At 31.6% G+C, this 7500-nt stretch overlaps 1 protein-coding gene across 1 annotated transcript in view; it reads right to left on the reverse strand.

Annotated features, from left to right (window-relative positions):
* LOC145259753 (serine/threonine-protein phosphatase with EF-hands pef-1-like) overlaps positions 1-7500 on the reverse strand; it is a 101431-nt gene that overhangs the window by 15031 nt on the left and 78900 nt on the right. The window lies entirely within an intron of this gene.

Below are 7500 nucleotides of genomic sequence, written 5' to 3' on the forward strand. Positions count from 1 at the left end.
GATAGATCAGTTATAAGTGTACAGAAGCTATCCCAGTCAGCCATAGAGTACCAATATATTTTTACTCTTGGTGCTATATAGTGGTGCTATATAGTGAACTGGGATCGTTCTTAAAATATCCAAGCCATTAGTTCAGATTGCATAGTTATTCAACTCATCCCCCAACTTCCTAATACCTTTATCTTATAACTAGGGCTAGGACAACAGCATATTCTTTTCATTGTTTTGACTTTCGAGTGTGTATCTATTGATATCTTATACGCTTTTATATAGAGTGACATGGTTCTCGGTTGATTAGTGTCAGATATACACTCGAGAGCCAAAACAATGAAAAGAATATGCTGTTGCCATAGCTCTACTTATAACACAACGTAAAATCGTCTGAATTATGGTACAGCTTTTGTTGACCGACCTAATTCTGTTGTTAGCACTGGTTTCCCCGATTCTTTCTCAAATAAAGTACTTGTATGATCAATAAACATGCATTAATCTGCATGTTTATTGTGATTCATATGAATGGTAGATGTTGCGGGGGAGAGATGTTTGGCCAAAGGGAAAGATGGAGGGAACAGAAGAAAAAAGTACATATATGATTGTTGAGCTGGATTAAATCCGACGATATGAAATAAAATGGAGGTGGAAGGACCTGGATACTCAACCATCTTTTAAGTTACTACGCTATTTTATCCCAATTCAATTATTTGTAATTTAAAAAAAAAAAAAAAAAAAAAAAATTCTTTCGTAATCTCGTGTCATTTTATTTATTTAATCTATCACCGCTATATTTCCAAACACAATTTTTTTTTTAATCTCTACGATATTTTAACTTTTAGACGTAATCCACTACACTAATTTACTCTAATTTAGTTTTTCTCTCATAAAATGTATATACATGTATATATGATATCTAATTTACATAAGGAAACACGTTGCTCTCCCCCATCATTATATATATAGCCCCATCCTCCAACTCTCTCGTCAATGACCATCCCTCTTGAAGAAGCCCGCATTAATCGGGCGAAACGTTGAGTATACAGGTTCTTCCACCTCCATTTTATTTCATATATATATATATATATATATCAGTCTATGGGCAGGGGGAGGAGGGAGTCAGAGTCGACTCTATAGAGTGAGGCAGTCAGTTGGAGTTAGCTTTTTCAGGAGTTTTTGGTGGTCCTCAGTAACAGAGAGTGTCAGGTTGGACTGGCGTTTTTAGTTGGCCAGGATAAAAAAATCTCATTTTGCAAGTCTGCTGTTCAAACTAAGAAAACGAGTGCTATTTGTACTCCTATCAGATTGAGAACTCCTGTTTAAGGGGGAGAGATTAGTGGTAGATGCACCAGTCCAGGTGTGGCAACATGTTTTTCGTTTGGTTTCCATAAAATATCTCATTTTGCAAATCTGTTATTTCACCCCCCCCCCCAAAAAAAAAATAAATAAAATAAATAAATAAATAAAATAAATAAATAAAATAGACAGTAAATGAATAAAATAAAAATAAATAAATAAAATATAAAAAATAAATAAACAGAATGAATAAATAAAATAAAAATAAATAAAATAAGTAAATAAAATTAAAAAAATAAATATAATAAAAATAAATAAAATAAAATAAAACAAATAATAAATAAATAAATAAAATAAACAAATAAACTAAAAAATAAATAAAATATAAAATATAAAGTAAAAAAATAAATAAAATTAAAATAAATAATTAAATTAAAAATAAATATAATGAGCAAAAATAAATAAATAACCAAAAAATAAAATAGATAAATAAATAAAATAAAATAATAAAAAAATAAATAAATAAACAAATAAAATCAAAAATAAATAAATAAAAAAATAAATAAAATAAAATAAATAAAAATAAATAAAAAAATAAATAAATAAACTAATAAAATCAAAAATAAATAAATAAACAAAATAAATAAAATAAAATAAATAAAATAAGAAATAAATAAATTAAATAAATAAATAAATAAAATAATAAATAAATAAACAAAATAAAATATAAAATAAAAATAGATAAACAAATAAAATAAAAAAATAAATAAAATAAAGTAAATTAATAAATAACATAATAAATAAACAAATAAAATGGAAAATAAATAAACAAATAAAATGGAAAATAAATAAACAAATAAAATGAAAAATAAATAAACAAATAAAATGAAAAATAAATAAACAAATAAAATAAACAAATAAATAAACAAATAAAATAAAAAAAAATAGACTGGACTTGTGGTTTTGCTTGGAATGAAAATTCTTTGTTGAAGCAGCAATAGAGTCTAATAATGTGATACTATCAACACCCAAAATACAAAGAAAAAAAAAGAAAAGAAACTATAACAAAAAAAAAAAGAAATAAGTTTATCAGTAAGACAAAAGTATAGGAAGTTGTTCACCAAGTCACGCAAAAGAAAACTTAAATAGGTTTGTTGATCAATGTCTGGTAAAAGTGGGAAAAAAAGACAGAAAGGTCTATATTGTTAGAGTTAGTTTATGGTTAGTTTTAGGGTGGGCATGAGTTTTACGACACTTTTATGACAGTTTACAGTTTATGGACAGTCTTGAGATAACAATAATTGAGTACAGTTTTCCGTTTGGTGGTCGGAGGTCCCTTGAGATGAACCTCATCAAATCATCATCAGATAAAAAAGAAAATGCAAAACAAAGTAGTTTTGAATAAACAATAAAACAATAAAAAAGAAACTTAACACCAAACAATAATTAGTCATTCTTTGAATATGTTAGGTTGACTAGAAAGTTCTTGCAGAATATTTAATTTTGATTTCAAATGATGTATTTAAAAAAAAAATTTCGTTATAATACCTTTACTTTATATAGCATTTCTCACTCTAATCGTTTAAATTACAATCGTTTTAAAACAATCATGTCTTCTTTTTAGAACGTTGAATACGAAATGAAAAAAAAAAAAATTCACACAATTTTCTTTTTTCATTTAAAGCTGAGGAAAAGAAGAGAATTAAAATAAGTATACAATGATAATACAATAAACAGAAACTTAACACATGCCAGACAATAATTAGTCCGACCATAAACAGTCATTTTTTTAATATAATTTCACCAGTTTTTTATTTTTTTATTTTTGACGTTAACCCATATAATTGGAGAACCTCAATCAACAACAGGTACGTTAAAATATAAACAGAGCAAAATATAGAAAGGACATTAAACTGAAAATGGTGAAAAACAAAATCGTACAATCTACCCCCCCCCATATATATATATATATATATATATATATATATATATATATATATATATATATATATATATATTATATTTTATAAAAGTGAAACGAATTCCCGTTTTCTCTATTTTGTTTGTATCGTTTAGGGTGATAATTCATTTTAAAAAATGTCTCACTTTTTAATGCAATTTTATGTGTTTCTTTCCACGTCTACTGCTTCTTCTTCTACTTCTTCTCCACACCCCTGTGTGTTGACAGCAAACATAACAGACTTTCTGTCCTTTGGAGGTGAGTGCTTGGATATCAAATGTTTTGCCTGCCATTTGTGAGCCGAAATAGCTTGAAAACTGCTGGGTCCTCCAGCTTCACTGTCTTTCTCATCTTGAGCCGGAACTTTTTTTAAGGAGGGGATTTTTCTCTCCTCTCGCCGTTTTCTCTGCTTGAGCAAAATCACAGTGGCCTATCCATCCGAGTTCGGTCTTTTATCCTTCTCAAATCTCGGAAATTCCCGCGGTTAGTCTCATCCTCTCTCCCATAAAACCAACCACGTCTACCGCTTCTTCTTCTTCCTCTTCTTCCTCTCCCAACCCATATGTATTGACAGCAAACAGAACAGACTTTCTGTCTTTTGAAGGTGAGTGCATTAGAAGAATTACCACAACAATTTTTAAAACGTTACTTCCGTTAACTTTGTTAACTGTGCATTGGGAAGCAAAAGCAACGATTTTTATTTCTTTTTTAATTGGACTTAATTACTTTCAGGGTTAAGGTTATTATTTGCTCCTTTTTATTGCTGTAGAGGTGGCAGTATTGTCCCTTGGACTAACCGGAAGCAGCCAGGAACTATTTTCTCCTAGATCTATCAAATACAAAGCATGTGTACCAGTAACTATCTTCCAAGACTAAGCACCCCAACTCTAAATGGCGTTACGAACAGGATATGATCAAAACCGATAAAATTTAGCAACAAAAGCAAAAAGGAAAATTGGAAGATCGTCGGGAGTACTGGAATCCTGAGAAAGCCAGTCGTCGCCAGCGATGAATCAAAAGTCAAATCTTTTTCGTGTACTATTCTAAGTTACGAGAATCTTTCCAAAAGTAAAGCCTCCTACTTTTTTTTAAACAAAAAATGGTGAAGAGCTACGAAGACGGGAGTGGTACCATTAAAATGAGCAACTTTTGTTCTCAAGAATTTATTTTATTTCTACATAGTCACCACCATTCTGAATGCACTGCCAGGAATTCAATGATACATTCCTGCTTCTGACACCCGTCGATGACAGGGGTTGCTTTATCGAAGTCTCACACCGTCAATATTTGCATCAGAGAGATGAAGCTTTCAGTTCATGAATGCATAAGTTCAGTCATCATAACAATGCAATTTGCAATCCCCCGTGATCCATTCGGGCGGATTAAAAAATAGGAGGGATTACTTTGGGAACGCCTCTCTTAGTTGTCGTTATATGTCTGCCTTTATTATTCTCGTCGCAATTGCGTTTTGCGAAACAATATTTGCGGATCTTTCAGAAAACAGAATAATTTCGGCTGCATCGTCGCATACTGATAAGAGATGAATAAGCGTGTGTAATTATGCGTCTCTTCCGACCACCATTAACCTCATTCGCTACGAATCAAACAAACAGTTGCATGCCACTAACAAAGACTCGTCGGTGTTTATACAATTTAGTCACCACATAAAAACTCACTTGCAACCCGTCAAAAATCTAATTTATAAAACTCACTATGTCTGTCTGTCTGTCTGTGTCTCCATATTTTCAAACTCTATCTCTCCTGAAACAAAAAGTTGCAGAGCGGCGCTAGGGGCCTCAAATGATTGGATCTTTTATGGGCCGTTCTTTTATGGGTCTTTAGTCGGTTAAAATAGTTTTCAAGGGGTCGAAAAGGGGCCAAAATATTAATAATAAAATCGTTATACATTTGGTAAATTTATCTTAGTTTATTTTTAATCAGTTCATATGCGTGCCATGTTGGTACAGTGGTAACGTCACCAACTTTAATTGAATTAAAAATAGCGCCGGACTCTCGGTTAAGTTAAAAAAAAAAAAAAAAACTATCCAAAATACTGTTACAAACCCGCCAAATATAAGTCAGTCTATGTCACATTAACATATATTGAGCGAGTTTCGAACAGTATTTTTTATAGTTTTTTATTTTTATTTTTAACTCATATATATATATATATGATTCATAATTTTGAATTAAAAATCAGTTTCAAAAGAAAAACAAGCCAAATCAAAATAAATCTATTGATTTTGTTTGTTTTTCTTTCGAAACTGATTTTTAATTCAAAATTATGAATCGTTTTACTCAATATTAAAATAGCTCTAGAATATCTATACCTATTGAGCTAATTATATATCTACATTACAACGAGCACTGTTTTCTTTTAATAGTATTAATACATTTACTGGTACATTAAAATAAACTCTGCTCTTTAGACCCTCGGTCTAATTCCCTCAATATATATATTGATTATATATATAGTGATTATATATATAGTGATTACACGTGAATGGATAGTCTGGTGGAAGATAAAAAAATCCAGTGACGGTAAAATCCAAATGTAAAACTTCAAGAAAGTTAAAAGAATTTCCATTTGTACAAGTAAAATACAATGGAAATTCTTTTAACTTTCTTGAAGTTTTACATTTTACCCTAACCCTAACCTTTTTCTTCACCATATTCCCTCTGCTTAACTTATTTTGTTTTCAAGTTAGATCTTTGACTTACTTGTTGTTTCATCAAATACTTCTGCATGCAAAATCCGATCCCGCATTTTGTTAATTCCTACCCTCTGATGAGAAGGAGAGTATTTCTTCGAAACTCCGCGGATTAAGGACTATCCATTTATCTAGTGTTTCCTTTTCAGATTAAATATGTTTTTAACTCATTTCAAAGTGTTTTTTTTTAACATATTTTATTAACTGTTTTGCTCTTTATAAATATTAATTCTTTAATATTTATAATTCTTTAATTTTACCATCTTGGATCATTTTGGTAAATTCAATTGTAATTTTCATTTATATATATATATATATATATATATATATATATATATATATATATATATATATATATATATATATAATTTACGAGCGCTTTTATAGCCTAATGGTAAGAGCTGCCAACTATGGCTGAACGCCTGATTCCTGCCTTGGGAGTTCTGCTAGTCTAGCCTATGCTGTCACACACACACACACACACACGCGCGCCGCACGCACGCACGCACGCACGCACACACACGTTTGTTTATTTCAATTTTCCCCGCGCATTTTTGTGGCCGAATATAAACACAGATATTTGAAATTGGACTAAGACGTGCATACCTTGTCAAAAGCACAAAATTCACGGACACGCGAAATCACCACTGGGTTTCTTTAGCACACCGGATGCTAGATTCACCAACATTAAGGATACTTCAGCTTCAACAATAGCCAGAGCCATACTTCAGGACTGGATAGCCATTTTCAGAGTACCCATAGTCATTACGACAGACAGATGTTCGCAGTTCCAATCGACACTCTTTGCGGAATTTAATCAATTACTGGGAACAAATCACATCAAGACTACGGCGTATCACCCATCCTCGAATGGCGTTGTTGAACGCTTTCACAGGCAGTTCAAAACCTCCCTGGCAATGAGTCTGAACAGCACAGACTGGGCAGACAATATACCTTTGATACTATTAATGATACGGAACTCTGTAAAAGAAGATTTACAAAGCACACTGGCGGAGGTATTTTTCGGTTCCACTTTGACTCTACTGGGTCAATATTTTGATCAACACACGGAGATCTCACCTACAACCACGTTCATAACAGAGTTGAAAGACAAAATGTCTCGTCTAAATTTCACACCCATCAGGAGGACAGACAGATAATCCTATATCCCACACACACACACACACACACACACACACACACACACACACACACACACACACGCTCGCGCGCAAATAAACGAACGTTTATTCATTTCAATTTTCCCCGCGCATTTTGCACAAAAATAAGTTCTTCCAGTAACGACATAATTTCAAATTCGTCCACACGCTTTTCTCACAACAAGAAAAGTAAAATGAACATATTCCTGGCGGACGTAGTTGAAGACACAAGCGACCAATGAGAAAATTTAGAAGATTGCCTTTTTAACGGCTTTCCAAAAACCAAAATATCAGCAGAAGCAATCTTGTTTTGGAGCCGGTCCAAAATGTATTTAAACGCATCAAACATTCTTTCTTGCCTCCTTTTTCCCTTCTTTCTTCT

The sequence above is a fragment of the Euprymna scolopes genome, chromosome 35 (assembly GCF_053919585.1).
Source record: "Euprymna scolopes isolate OS-2025 chromosome 35, ASM5391958v1, whole genome shotgun sequence".
NCBI classification, from domain to species: Eukaryota; Metazoa; Mollusca; class Cephalopoda; order Sepiida; family Sepiolidae; genus Euprymna; species Euprymna scolopes.